This window comes from Manis javanica, chromosome 11 (genome assembly GCF_040802235.1).
Source record: "Manis javanica isolate MJ-LG chromosome 11, MJ_LKY, whole genome shotgun sequence".
Lineage (NCBI taxonomy): Eukaryota > Metazoa > Chordata > Mammalia > Pholidota > Manidae > Manis > Manis javanica.
The window spans coordinates 54,404,936-54,420,043 of NC_133166.1; the positions used below are offsets into that span (position 1 = coordinate 54,404,936).

At 43.3% G+C, this 15,108-nt stretch overlaps 1 protein-coding gene across 4 annotated transcripts in view; it reads left to right on the forward strand.

The window, feature by feature from the left end:
- The first annotated feature begins 11,735 nt into the window (after nt 1–11,735).
- Nucleotides 11,736–15,108, forward strand: part of EHF (ETS homologous factor) — a 41,213-nt gene continuing 37,840 nt past the window's right edge. For 2 of the 4 annotated variants that reach the window (XM_017666702.3, XM_017666704.3), the window contains exon 1: nt 11,736–11,903. The gene's annotated coding sequence lies outside the window, so the exon portion shown is untranslated. The remainder of the gene's footprint in view (nt 11,904–15,108) is intronic. The other 2 variants (XM_017666703.3, XM_037019871.2) reach the window with 2 other exon arrangements.

Genomic DNA, 15,108 nt, shown 5'->3' on the forward strand with positions numbered 1-15,108 from the left:
CTTGGGCTCACATGTGTCTATCAGGATGGGTGAATCATTCACTATCACCTTGGAGGGCAAAACAATTAGGGATGAAAGTGCTCCCAGGGAGAGGGCAATCTCAGGACAAGCTCCTGTCTTTCCATCCCAGGCACTTGTAAGGAGCAGTGAGCTGAGAATTATCTAACGGAGGGTGCTACCGTAGCATGACCTGCAAGTTAGCTATCTCATTGAAAGCTTTAGAGTACATGTTACAAAAGATAGCGCATGGGGGTAACGAGGTAGAGAGGGGTAGAGAGCAAGGTTCTTGTGTTGGACCGCCTGGGTTTCAGACCCGGCTCTGCCACTATTGTATGACTTGGGCCAAATTTCCTAAATTCTTTGAGCCTTGATTTCCTTAACTGTAAAACAGAGATAAAAATAGTGACTGCATCAAAGAGTTCTTGAGAGGAGTTGATGCAGAGACGCAAGTGTAGTGTTTACCACACTCTACATACTCCACGAAGGGCGACGATGACAATCATGATCCTGGGATGAACTCCATGCACGTTTTATAGAGAGAACTGAGCCTCCAGTTGTCCAAAGTGGCACAGCTGATAAGGGTAAAGTTGGGATGAAAAACCTCAGTCTGTCTCCAAGTCAGGAACCCTTTCCTCTGTGATGAACAGTCTATAGGAAAGAGTCTGCACATAGACTATTGTGAGCTGAAAAACACTCTGTCCGAACTACAATGGCTCCTTGGTCTGGGGTTGGTTCTTCGTCTTCTCCTCAGTCTGAAGCTGGGGAGCAATGTAATGAGATTATGTAAATATTTACCCAGGGTTCTGGGAAACCTAGCAGGGTTTCAGGGTAAGCCGTCTCCCAGCAAGCAAGGGCTCGCCTGCTAATTCCCCTTCTCTTCAAGCTGATTGGATTGCCCAGTGCCTAGTCAAATGCCAATTTCCTTCTATTTGGAGGGAGAAAAGTGGTCAGCTTCTGCCGAGACATGGGGAGAGGATGTTTCCAATACAAAGTTAGGTGGTGGTTAAGGATAGAGGTTCTGAGGTCAGGCAGCCCTAGTTTCTGCCTGTCCTTCCCAGCAGTGTGACCTTGGGCAAGTTACTAAATCTCTCTCAGCTTCAGTTCTCTTATTCTTAAAACAGGAGATTATAATGCTACCTTGAGGGGTTGTTGTATTAAACTAGAAATTGCATTGTAAAAAAAGCAGCAAGTATCTGGCACATAGTAAGTGCTTAATTAAAAACAATAAGGCTGAGCTAGGTACATTGTAGTGTATGGCACTTTGCTAGCAAGTCTCTTGTTTGCTTTCTTCTTGCCATTCGCCGACCCTGGTAAGACTATGTCTGTGTGGCCACGTGATCCTTGGCATGTTGGCCTCCAAAAGAGAGTGGCTCAGCAGGCATTAATCAGCTCATAGGTCCTTTGATTCAACCACAGTTCTCTCTTTTCACACTGTCCTCAGTCCAGCCTCCAAAGGACAGGACTTAATACCAGCAACCATTTATGGCAGACTGGTGTGCCCCCTAACATACACTGCCTCTCTAATCCCCACTGCAGCCCTGGGAGATGGTATTGTCTCCATTTGCAGATGAGAAAATAGGAACTCAGAGGTGGTAGGCAACTTCCCGAGGACACAGAGCTCTTAGGGAAGACGAGACTGGAGCACAGTCTATGTGACATATAGATTGACCTACCTGCCCAGGTTTGCCCAGAACCACAGGGTTTCCTGGCTTTTAGTGCTAAAGTGTCTGAGATGAGTTGATTACTGTACATGCAGCCTCCCTGCCGAGGTTTGGCAGTAGTTCTGGAAAAGAGATTAGGGGGTGAGAGAGAAGAAGAGGAGGATGCAAGGAGAGAACAGCAGGAGCAACTCATACTGCTTCTTTCTGGGAAGACGTGGGGACCTTTCCTGCTCCCATCAGTGTTCTCAGGCATCCTGATCTTGCCAGCAGTTGAGAAAGAGCCTTGCACCAGCAGGTGCTAATATCTTCTGTGGTTTAACTCCCATCAGGAATTAGAGTTGTGTGTGCCCAGAGGTGACACTCCCTGAGGCTTGAGGAAAGGCTTCACGGTGGCAAGAAGAGCCACTGGGAACCATGCACTTGACCTCGGGCCTCTGCCTGCCACGCGTTACGTGCGTGCATGACCTCTGGAAAGATGCCAAGCCTGCTGGGGTCCTCATTTCACCCATCTTGTGTGCATCACAAGTCTCAAGGATTTTGGCAGGGGAGGAAACAGTTTCTAAAGCACCATACAAGCGCAGGGTGTCGGGTTATGCCACTGCTACTAGATACCTGAGCTCCAACTCTGGGGCTTCCATCTTTGAGAAAAGCCAATGTAATGCCCTGCTACTTGCAAGGGAGTCTTACCAGACCTTCCTGGGGGTGGCAGAATGAAGACCCTGTGTTCCCTCATTCCCCAGGCTGGCTGGGGGAAAGCAGTGCCCCAAAGTGACCTTCCCTGGCAGAATAGGAAATATGCTGATGTCCCATTTCATTAGAACTTACAATCCCTGATGGCAGGAATTTTTGTCTTTTTTTTCCTCCAATGGCTGAATACCCATTGCCAAGCACAGTGCCTGGCACATGGTAGAAGCTCAGTAAACATTTATTGAATGTTGGCTGTTGAATGGCTCCATGCACAGATCTTCCTGGACTTATATTGTAGTTATGTCACAATCAACCCATCTTAAGTGGAAAATGCACTAACTTGCTGAACATCATGGATTAGCTGAGCCTCCCTTAAATGTGCTCAGAACACTTACTTTAGCCTACAGTTGGGCAAAATCATTTAACACAAAACTAATTTGATAATAAAATGTTGAATATCTCATGTCTTTTATTGAATACTGTACTGAAAGTGAAAAGCAGAATGGTTGTATGGGCCCAGAATGGTTGTGAGTATATCTGTTATGTACCCCCAGGATCGCACAGTTGACTGGGACCTGTGTTTGACACCCCTACCCAGCATCATAAGAAGAGCATCATACTCATATCACTAGCCCAGGAAAAAAATCACACTTCAAAATTCCAAGTATGGTTTCTACTGAATGCGTCTCGCTTTTGCACCATCATAAAGTAAAAAAATTTTAAGTTGAACCATCACAAGGTGGAGACCATCTGTACAAACAAATTGTTCTGGGAGATGTAAATTCTGGTGAAACAATTGTGGAAGACTGAATGGAGAAAACGGGTCAGATTCTACTGAGCAAAGATGGGGAAAGGATGGTCCATTGGGTGGCACAACCAAGAAGCTGGGAAGCAGGCAGTGTGTGTGCAGAAGCTACGCAGTCCACTGTGTCTGGCAAGTACCCTGTGAGGTGCCACTGGAGTCCAGGGAACTTGAGACATCAGTGGAGACCAAGTGGTGGAGGACCAGTACTTGACGTGCCCTCAGAGAGTTTGAACTGTCTGTCTTTAAGCCATTGTTCCCCAAATTTCAACCACTTATATTTTCTTTTCACCATTTTTGCCATGTCTATGTACCTACTTATATTATTTACTTGATAATTTTCACATTGACTTACAGTGACTCTCTATTTTACTTTACTGTTTGTTTTCAGATTAAAAACATATAACTGTTAATGTAAAAATTATTTATACTTCAATTCATCTCACATACTGCCCTTGGTAGGTACACTTCCCTCTGAGGAACACGGCTCTGGGAAATGGGAACCGGCGAAGAGTTTTGAATAAGGGAATTATTTATTGGCTTCTCGAGAAGGCTGCATATGTGAGGAATGGCAGAATGCATATAAAGGTCTAGTACAGTTAGTTGTGACTGAAATGGTAAGAAATATCACCCAGGTGATTTTTGGGGGTGTTTCAGTCTCTTCATGGGCATCAGGATCAAACATGTAGGAACTGCTCTCTCTGTCTCTTTACTCCTCGGTCTCACCTTACCCTCTTTCCCAGAAACTTCTCCCTACTGCTCCGTGCTTTCTGCCAACAGCTCTGAGGAATGCAGATGGACACAGCTAGGTAAACAGAAGGTCCACACTGAGTGAGGCTGTGGGCCATGCAGTGACCACAATGGGTCGGGATGCCTGGGGATTGTGTCCATGTTGGCAGAGTGCTGTGGCTTCCTAGGCTCGTCTCAACTGGGCGTTCCAAGAATGTTACCCCCAGGCCAGGCTCAAGTTCACAGAGCATTGACTCATCCTCCAACAAGCATTTCGCCAGCTGGGCATTCAGCTTCCATGTCAAGGTGACCTGCCAAGCTAGAAAGAAAACGTATCACCAAAAATAAGATGTCTGCCAAGGGTGCCCGTCCTCCACCACAAGCACACACAATTATGAGATCTAGGTTGAACTCCCTGAGGTTTTCTGCTCTACTGGTTCTGGTAATCCCTCAAGAACCACAAATGATGACTTTGAGAACCACAGACCTTGGGAAGACTTTGAAGGCTTTTGGTGTTGATGAAAAGTCCATCAACGAAGGACTTTGGTGTTGATGTGGGATGTCCTCATCACATTGACCATGGCCTTCTTGCATATTTGCCTTGTCCAGGGTGACTCCTGCCCCTTGCCCTCTGTGTCCCATTCTTTCCAGCATAACAGAGCTCAAGGACCTCCCTGTTTTCCACTGTAAAGGAGGTGGGTAGTCTGTGGCTGTTCCCTTTCACAACAGGGCTGTGATCCTAAGAGTTTTCTGATGAACTGACTGTGCAGATTTTTGATTCAGTTTTCAGGGGAGGAGTTCCTTATTTCAGTTTTACTGTACAGCCACCTACACAATATTTTTTTTTTGGTTCTCAGAATTTCAGAGCTATTAGCCTCCAGCCTTAAATTCAGGTTCTCATAAACTTTCCTGGAGCATGGTCATAAAAGACACTAGGTCTCAAAATAGGACTCTTTGGTATAATACCCTTGTCCAAGAAGAGAGATTGATTAATTCCAAAACCTGAACTCACATGTGGTTGCTGAGAATGGGGTTGGGGAGAAAAAGGGCAGAAAAATCATATACATGTCATAATACATGTGGGGAGATTTCATCTGGGTTTTCCCCAAACATGGAATTATTCAGAAATAATTCCAGGGGTTTTTTTCTTGACATTCCACCAACATGTAGGTGCATATGTTTTGAATGGGCTGAATGGACTGAATTTACTTACACAAATGAGTTTTTTTGCATCGTCCCCAAAGATGAGCTTGTCAACTCTCAGTTATCATTTCCAGGAGGTTTCTAGATGCATTCTTTCCAGAGGCGTGAGTAAATCCAGAATTACTGATTTCTACCTGGAAGGCATTTGGAAGCAGAGTCTGACTGATTAGCATTTTACATTTTCTTGAGATGCTCCAATTAGTTACAAAGATTGGGGATTGAGAAACCAATGGGAACCCCCAACCCCCAACTAGGTTCCACTACTGCCCTCACCCTTCATATTTAATGCCTTTATCATCATTTCAATTCTTTGCTCTATTCCTCTGCCATTTCTGGATCCAGATGCCTAATTGCCTCTCACTGTGGTATTTAACCTGCCTAGTAGTTATTGAACATGCTGGGTGGCAAGGTGACCTTTTGTCAAAAGAGAATTATGGTTTCCCAGACAAGACCAAGTCACAACTTTTTCCAATGGGTTTCCCCTCACTCCTATTCTGAACATTCAGGTTTTAAAATACTTGATATTGAAGGGTAGGGGCTGAAGACAGTTTGATAAGATCCAGACCTGTTTGTCTATTTCATGCTTTTTCTCATTTCAGCGTTGCAATCTCCCTCTATGAAACGTTCACATTTACAATTGCCTTCCAGAACTGAGCTTGGTTTTCCATGTCTGTGTAAGATATCACAGTCCAAATTTCAACAGGCTCTTAAACTTCTCTTTTTTGAAGAAAGTGGTGGTTAAGAGCTCTAGTTGTGGAATGACACTGACTTTGGCCTGAGCTCCAGTCCCTTGCTTTACTGTGTGACCCTGGCCATTTACTTATCGGGGTTATGGGGCTCTGTTTCCTCTGAAAAGTAAGAATAGTATCCATGAAGTATACTTTGCATATAGTATCTATAAAGTAAGAATATAAGTAGTACCCTTCTGATGAAGTTTTGTGAAGATTAAATGAGGAGCTGCAAGTTAAATGCTTAGTCTAGTAACTGGAACACGATTAGCACTTCATCAGTGTGAGAGGTCAGTGTTATTTTTTCTTTTTCCAGCTTCATCCCCTTCTCCTACTTTTGTCTTTTGAAACACAGAGACTTAGTTCTCTGACCTCCCATGTGCAACTTCACATCTCATGAAGGGGATGTCTTGGGATTCAAGCTCCATACTTTAAGGGCAGAGCAAACATTTCCTGTAAGCCCACCAAGTGCCAGGCACGCAGCTAATGCTTTATACAATTTCTCATTTAACTCTCCAAACATCTCACTGAGCAATTTATATCCCCCATAAGCAGATGGGGAAACTGACACCAGTTAAAGTGGATGTGGTAAGGTTGTCTGATCTCTCTGGCTCCAACATCTATGTCCTTTACACTGACCAGACTGCTTCTGAGAAAACTGAGTCATCTTGTTTTTTTAGGGTAAGTGGATAGGTGCTGAGTACCCTTAGTCTCCCAACACCACAGATTCTCCTGAATAATAAGGCATCTAGATGGTGATTTTACACATTTTCTACTTGGGTCTGAGAGTTTGTTGTCTCTCATGCCTCCTGGGTGAAAGAGACCAGGCACTGAAATATGGACTCAAGGCTGGCTCCATTAAAATGTACTCTTGGATACTTTATCATTGGTGGAATAATAGGAGAGCCCACAGAACATAAATAGTTGGTGATTCATGCAAAATTTTTTATTGTCTCTGTTACCACCCAGGAGGTGCCAATTTGGAAGGTGTGGGGAGGAAATCCTGCACTGTAAATGATGTTGACACCCCTTGACTTAGAGCAAGGACACCGGGTCAGAAGGATGACACAGCAGAGGGGCCTGAGTGACAGCGGGTGCAGGGAGGGCAACCAGTTAGGGGGCTGCGGCTGCCTCGCCTCCAGCCTGTGCAGGAGGATCTCTAGTCTGTTCTCTATTTTGTGGTGCTATGATAGAGGAAATAGAGTTCTTATGCTAAAATGATATATAAAAACAACTGCTATAATTATAAGAAACTCTTCCTCACACAAAAAAGAAGAAAATACTGACTGCAAGAAGGTTACCTGGCAATGGCCGACTTCTGCCTGGTCCACCCTCCTGCTCAGAGACTGAGAAGTGAGCTTTCTTGAAGACTTGAAGGAAGGCCTGTTTAAACACTCCAAGTAGTTTGATTTAAGAACCAAAGTGCTTATCCCAACAGTGAAATTGGCATTAAATCAGGGCACCGCGTAAAGCTGTTTGTGAGGAAAGATAAGCTCAGAAAGAGAATAACAAGATAGAGGTGAGGCAGAAGGAACAGAGCAGGGGTGAGTTAAATCTGGCAAGGGTAGAGATGTCTTGAGAGAGATTAAAGTATGAAGGAGTTCAGAAAATACATTGTTGGTGCATAGGTACGGTTGGTGACATATCCAGATGTCTGAAGGGTATTTGTGAGGGTGCGAGTGCATGTGTATATTGCAGTCGGTCATTCTTTCCAGAAATGGTAAGCCATCCTCTCCTATTCCAGCACCAAGGTTGTCCCCTGCCTCAGCAGTTCAATGGTATGTGCCATTGGCAAAGGATTTGCTCAACATGTAGGCACAGACGTGATGGCAAAAGATGATTAGAAGGTGCTGTGCAAATCTGTTAGGTCAGCCGTCCACGTCAGACTTCCCAAATAGAATTCAGTGTCACCTTCAGAGCCCATGACACTTTTTTTCAGAGGATTTGAAGATTCCCAGAAATCTAATCTAAGCTAAAATGAAAAGACTTTGGAATTGTGGCTTTTAGAGGGGAGTAGGTTAAGAGACAAGATGATATTTATTAAGCCTATTTGTCTCTAGCCAAGGTAATTGGTGATAGTATTCTACTGTATGTAACTCTGCCTCCCTTCACCCACCGCCAGATGTTCTGGAGATTCTGTTCCTTTCAGTCCTATAGGAATAGAGATAGTCTTGTGTGGCTTTCACTAAATAGTTGTCATGTTCTGCCCTGGAGGTAATTCCATGTGTTCAAGAGGGAATGACAGACAGAGACACATACAAACACCCACTTACTATCAAAAATAAATACAGGGCCTCTGGTTAAAAGGTGCTGTGTAAAGTAAGCAAGTACATAACATTTATTAACCTTGTAACCATAGCCAGTGTTGATATTAAGACTCAGACCCCTTAGGACTTGACACTTGGCTTAGAGAGATTCTTTGTGTTGGATTTTATTTAGAAATTAAGGTCCCTGGGATTCTTTGATTCAATGATGTGGATCTTCCAGTAGACAATCCAGCTGAGTTCAGGGTCCCCAGGCCTCTGCACACAAGCTGGTCTGCTTTGCTCCACCCCCCCTTTTCCTCTGGAGAAACCAGCATCAGGACTTGATTCAATGCAGTGATAGGGCCTTGGTTTGTAGGGAAGACCAGGGAGAGTTCTAGGCAAAGCAATGGGGTTTGTAGAGTTGGTTCCAGTTCCCAGTATTACCTTGCTCTTGCCCTGAGGGCATGCTCCGTTGCCTCTTTCTCTGAAGTCCTTGCATCCGTAAACCAGGCCCTCAGCTTTGTCATCACTCTGTTGCCTTCCCTGTCTGTGTCCGTCTCCCAGGGAAGCCTGGGAGCAGAGTACAAGGCGAATCTAGGTTTGGGCTGGACATCTGATACGATAATGAGACTCTTGCCTGATTCTTCTTTGAATTCTTGCCTGAAGGTTGTGGCTCTTAGGAAACTAACAATGTGTCCACATGAAGGCTCTGATGTGTTTGATGTTTTTTGATCACATTTTTAAACTTCTTACCAATGAGAGATATGCTTGATAAATTTGAGACTCTTACAGTAAAAGGTCTCAGCATCCAATTCAACTTTTGACATTAAATATCAGGACTTCCATCCATTCTACCATCTGTATCTATCTATCTATCTATCTATCTATCTATCTATCTATCTATCTATCTATCTATCTATCTATCTATCTATATCTATCTAATATCTACCTATCATCTATCTGTCCATCCAGCTTTGGTGCAAATGCTGTCTTGTTGAAGTTGGCCTTAGGGTAAAAGACCTTCTACTCCCAAGGAATTTCTCTGTAGATGTAACCTGTTTAAAAAAACTGAGTTCCTGTGTGTGTGTGTAGTGCGTGTGCCATCACATCTGTTTTTCTTCTGGGAGGTTGAACTAAATCCAAGTTCAAGAGAAGAGCCAGTACCTAATAAGAACCCACTAAGTATCAAGCACATTGTTAGGTACTTTAGATACATAAAGACTCCACAAATAAAGTGGTTTGTAAGTATGAGGTGACATATTTCCATCCCATTTTACCACCGTCACCACAAAATGACTTCTCAGGAGTGCCTCAGTGTAGCAGTTCTTTGATCTAAAATGGGCAGGACAAAAGCAGACAAAGAGGGGCTGTCATTTATGACAACACAAATGGACCTACGGGGTACTATACCAAGTGAAATAAGTCAGACTGAGAAAAACAAACACCATACAATTTCACTTACATGTGGAATCTAAAAAACAGGACAAATTAACAAACAAACAAAGCAGAAATAAACTCATAAACACAGGAAACAAACTGGGAGTATGGGCAAAATAGGTGAAGGGGATAAAGAAGGACAAACTTACAATTATAAAATAGGGAAATGAAAAGTACACCATAGGGGATATAGTCAATAATGTAATAACTGTGTGTTGACAGATGGTAACTATGTTTATTGTGGTGAACGTTTTGTAATATATATATATAACTATTGAATCACTATGTTGTACACCAGAAACTAATATAATATTTTATATTAACTATACTTCAATAACACAACAAACCACCCCCCCAAAACAAAAACACTAAAAAACAAAAAACACCCATACAAATAAACAAAAAAAAGAAATAGAGCTGTAATCAGAACTCTTCAGCTAGAAATTAAAGGACCTATAATTAATGGTGGTTGGGACTGGACCAGAAAGCCACATCACTTTTTGAGTTGCTTTTGAAGTTTACCACCTCTTGACCACACAACCTCTACTTCCCACCTACCCCTGTAGTGGGTGGAGTTGCTACTTCACATTGCTCCTGATTCATCTCTCAGGCAAAATGTCACCAGTCTGTTCCCTCAGGGCTCTGTTCTCAGATCTAGAGCTGATAGACTAATTGGGGCTAATGTGATAAAAGGCAATAATGACATTTACTGTTTTTTTAATTTTATCAGACATCTTCATTATAACAAGGCCCTTGGGAAACAAACTGGTGACAGGTAGGGCTAGTGGGGATGTTTGGTGAAGGCCAGGGAGGCAGAGGAGCTTCTCAGAGTCCCTCTAAATTGTACTCTCCAAACTTCAAAACCTTCAAGATCTGCTTGTGTTGCAAAACCCTCCCAGATCCACTACTGCCCTCTCACCAAGTCTTATCCTTTCAAAAACCTCTGCATTCATGTTGCATAAACTAGGAAAATAAGCAGGAAAGGAATGTTACTACAACTCACTCACCATTCCACCGTAATAGGACAACCTCTTACTTTTTGTTCTATTCAATCTTTGCCCAAATATAGACTTCTACTTTTTATACAAGGAACTTCTTGGTTTTGATCACAAAAATCTTTGTCTCTTTGCCAAACTTAATTTCTCTTTCCTCTCTCACAGAGGGGAGACCTGATGAGTTTAAGAAATCTGCCTGGATGCTTAGCTCATGCCCAGCCAGTGTCCAGGAAGAGCCAAGACAGAAAGTTAATGGCTAGGGGATGGTATTTTCTTTGCCAGGAGCCATCGCTCACCTGCACAGGTAAATGCATTTGGGACCCAGTGAAGCAGGTCCTTGGCCCAGGGGGGATGGGATTGCAGGGCATTTGAAATCCATAGGCCTCCCCTAGATTCCACCTTCTTGCCCAGACTGTGTTGTTTTATTTTTAGTTTCGGCATCTCGGTCTTTCCCTTTCTGGCTCCAGTAGGGAATGCCAATATGAAATAAAAAAGACCAGGTACGTGTGAAGAGGAAGTGAAGAACCTGGGTAATGCGCCAACCAGATCATCAGCCCTTGTGCTGTTGAAAGTTGATTGTTCTATCTGAACAACTCTGAGTGGACATTCCCTCCCAGAACCTTCCCTTCAAACTTCCCAGAGCTCTTACCTGGGGCTGGGGGAGACTGGCTTTTCAAAGTCCATTGAAATCACCAAGGGTCACTGTCAAAGAGGCAATCATTGTGCCTCCAGAGAGAACCTACATTCCAGGCTACGTGGCTGGGAGCCCTTCAGAACTTGGTTCCTGCACAGCCAGGGCAAAGAGCCTGATGCCAGGGCAAAGAGACTACATCCAGATTAGGACATAAGACAGACATTTAGGAGGGCCCCTCTATCCCCATACCATCGTCTCCTCCACATGGCAACTCTGTTCGCTTTGTTTTTATATTCTTCCTTCCTGATGCTGCCTTTGGGGAGCATGCGTGGTGCCTTTCACCTGCAACAGCCTCTAAGCTGAAAAGAACAGTCACCACCAAGTCAATTCCTCCTCCATTAGCAGGTTGTCTCTCTGTTCTTGAGACACAGTCATAACCTGGTTAGACCTGTTTTGTTTGAACACTAACGTGTGAGTTGGCCAAATGCAAATGAGCCAGTGTTTGTAATCCTTTATTTTATTTTTTTAAAGGGCTCGGCAGCCAATCAGAAGAGGGGGAAGTGACTTAGGGAATTCCCGGTTGGTGGCTTATTGCTTAACATCATACAAAATGATTTAAAATTATTGTCATATGCATTTATCTTCACTCTGATGAGGGCTCAGACGTGATAACACCCCTGGCTCCCTATCCCCATAGGAGCTGGTGTGAGAGCTGCCTGCTGCATCCCCTCCATTAGCCACAGCTGTTGGATTTCCCACCCAGAATCTTTAGGTAAATGAGGTAAGTCCTTCTTTTTAAAACCTTTTGAGTCTGGAATACAAACACCTGTGTGGAAAGAGAAGCCTGCCTTGAATCAGATGAAACTAAATCAGACTCCCAGAGGCAGCTGGCAGGAAGTGAAGCTCTCTACCTGGGCTTGCCTCCCTGAGTCTTTACAGGAATTTTATTTTGGAGGGAAGCTGGGCTCCTTTGGATGTTATCTGTGAATTCCCTGCTTTGAGTCTGGCCTTCCAATCACTGTCAGTTTCACAGCCCTGGGGTTTCCCTCTCTGTGTGACAAAGCCGTTTCCCTGGGTTGAATTCTGAAACAAATAGGCAGCTAAGGATAGGTGACCCTGGTGTAGCTCCGTGTAGAACTAACTGGTTGGCTAAATAGCTGTTGGGGCTTAAAGCCCATGATATCCCTTACTAGAGATGTCTTCTGTTGGTAATTCTTCTGACTCTGTAGTTGTAGGGAAAGGCAGATTCATCTTCAGTATATGCTAGCATTGAAAAATGGCTGGGAAAAGGCAAGGGCATACACATCCACACTGGGAGAAGTGGTTGGGCCGCCCCAGTAGGCAAGGGCATTGGAGAGAACAGCAAATCTCAAAAGCCCTCTGTCTAGAAAAAAAGAGAAAGAAAAAATCTTTTTGTGACCAATTTTGTCATATTGCAAGGGGACAAACTAACCCTTTGTCCCATAATGGGAAACTATGACCAGACAGGTAGACGTGAGTCAGCAGCACCAAATGGCTTCTAAGGGACTCATTTGATTTTGTTTGGACTCCATGGAGAAGTGTTGGTCCCAGTGTGGATAGAACTATGAACAGTGGGGAATTAATCTTCTTATTGGCAAATAAGAAGTGACATTTTCACCCTCTGTCTTTGCCCAGATTTAGTATACTCCCAGGACCGTGTGAGTGTATATCTTTTTAAGGTGAAGCAGAAGCTTCTGTGAGTCTGCAGTCAACCAGTGTCTCTGCTGGTTATCAGCACTGACCTTAGTAACAGGGAGAAAGCGTTTGGACTGAGAACTTTCCACTGGAGGGTCTGGTTCAGGAGTTGGTTCTGTAAAGATGGGTGTGAGGATGTGCTAAGATAGAGCCTTTCAGTGTGTAAAAGGGTGGTTGGGGATCATGTGTGGCTGTATGCTGATTCCACTGAGGTCATGGGGAGAGTTGATTTCCAACAGAAAAGAAGTCATGTTATTAAGAACTTCATGATTAAAAGAAGCTATTAGAAAGAATCTTGAGATATTTTTCAGGCTGTCTTTAATTGTTAGATGTGGAGTTTGCAGTAGGAGCCCCTGTCCTCTTTTGAGACCTCAGATTCTGAGACCATGAAATAACTCATCAATTCCTTCTTCCTGTAATCCGAAGTCATGTAGGATCATGTAATTTCCACACCAATTACTAATGGATCAAATGGGTAGATTTAAAAAAAACAATGGGAACATAAAATGAGGGTCATTTGGAAGTCTGTGATCACAAGTGAGAACATAATAAATATAATGGAGACAATCCTCCATGTTTCCAAAGTAGTTTACAGCGGATTTCTAAAAGCAAGTAATTTTGAAGGAACAAGCGTGCTGTTAAGTTCTCTGTGTTACTTACTGTTCAAGGTGGTGGTATTAGTCAGGACCTTTTTAGGGTGGCTGTGGGTTGGGCTATGCATTTGAGCCAGGCTTCATATGTATGAATCTCCCAGATGTAATTATATTTGTCCTTTTGTGTTAAAAATCAGCTATTTGTTAAATTCAAACAATGCTTTTTAAATATTTTTCTCCATTTTTAAATATATTGTAAACTTTCCAAACTGGAGATGCGCTGGGAAGCTACATCTACACTTACCCCTCTATCTTTAAGCTCCTATTAATTTACCAACTTTACCCAGTTTCTCTTTCAACATCTTTTTGAATCCTTGAAAGTCTGAGATGAAATGGAAACTGAGAGGTTAAAATACTTACTCAACTGCAATCAATTAGCTAATTGGAAACTGGAAGGAACTCATATCAGGTCCTAGGTAACAATGTGAGTGCTTTGGGCCAAAGTTCATGTCTAGGAAGTAAAATTCAGCTTTCTGGAATCTTGTAGTATTTTGTGTCCTCACCACTCCCTGCCAAATTAGGGAATTTTAGCATTTAGTTGTGTTCAGGAAAACACCTTGCTTTTCTGAAAGCCAAGTGTTAAGAATGTTGTTTGATGTTAAAGCATCAAGCACGGACATAGAAGTTTATACAAATCATTAAAAAGTTATTCATTCTTTCCCCCTTCCTCCAGATAGAGTCATCCCTAAGTCTTTTCAGACAGATGTAGTTTTCGAAGACCTCTGGGAGATGGGGTAGGGTGGATAGCGAGAATGCCATGGTAGAAATTGTTAATTCACTAGAGGAGCAATGCCATGGTTTTAAGAAACCAAAATAAAGGTGGAACCTTATTTTCAGTGCCACATTTTCGTCTCCCATTTCTCATGTTTCAGCCCATTTCTCTTATTAAGATGGCTCTCTGGTAGAATGGAAGTGACAATTGTTTCTGTTGTGGGTGGGGCCCTGGCTGGGAGTCTCGGTGCTTAGAGACTACAGACTCTTGCCCTGGCTTCTCTCCTGGGAGCCTGACGGTGTGCTGGCTTTCAGCTTGCTATGTTGTCTTCCGTGGGGATTGTCCACTCAAGACGGAGGCAGCAAGGCAGCCATATCTTGCCAGGTTCTCTTAAATCTGTTGCTGATAACTGAAGAGACAGGGAAGATAATAAACTTCAATGTTTTCTTATCTAATTTTTTATCATATGATTTGTTCTAAGCAGCAGGCATTTGTGTGCTCTTACTAGAAATCATTGCATTTATTTAAACTGGACAGGGTTTCAAAGGGCCAGACTGTTAAGCTGTTCAGGAAGCAAATAAGGCAGTGGGGAGAATGGCCACATAGCAGCTACTATTAGGATGGGACATAGATTCAAGTTCAATAGCATCGATGTCAGGATGCTGACATGTGCTGGAGTGGAAATTTCCATGGATCCTCCAGAGTTATTAGATAAAAAATTTAATGGGCTTCAGAGGAGGGAAAAAAATATATTTCTTTAAGAATCTTCTCTGAAGAATTTCAGACTCCAGATTTTGAGTGATTGGAGTACAGTGTGCATGAGGTGGTGTGCAGGACAGTGCCGGGACTGGCAGTCAGGAGACCTGGTTTTCTAGTCTGGCAAAGCTGTGTGCCCAAAACAATAC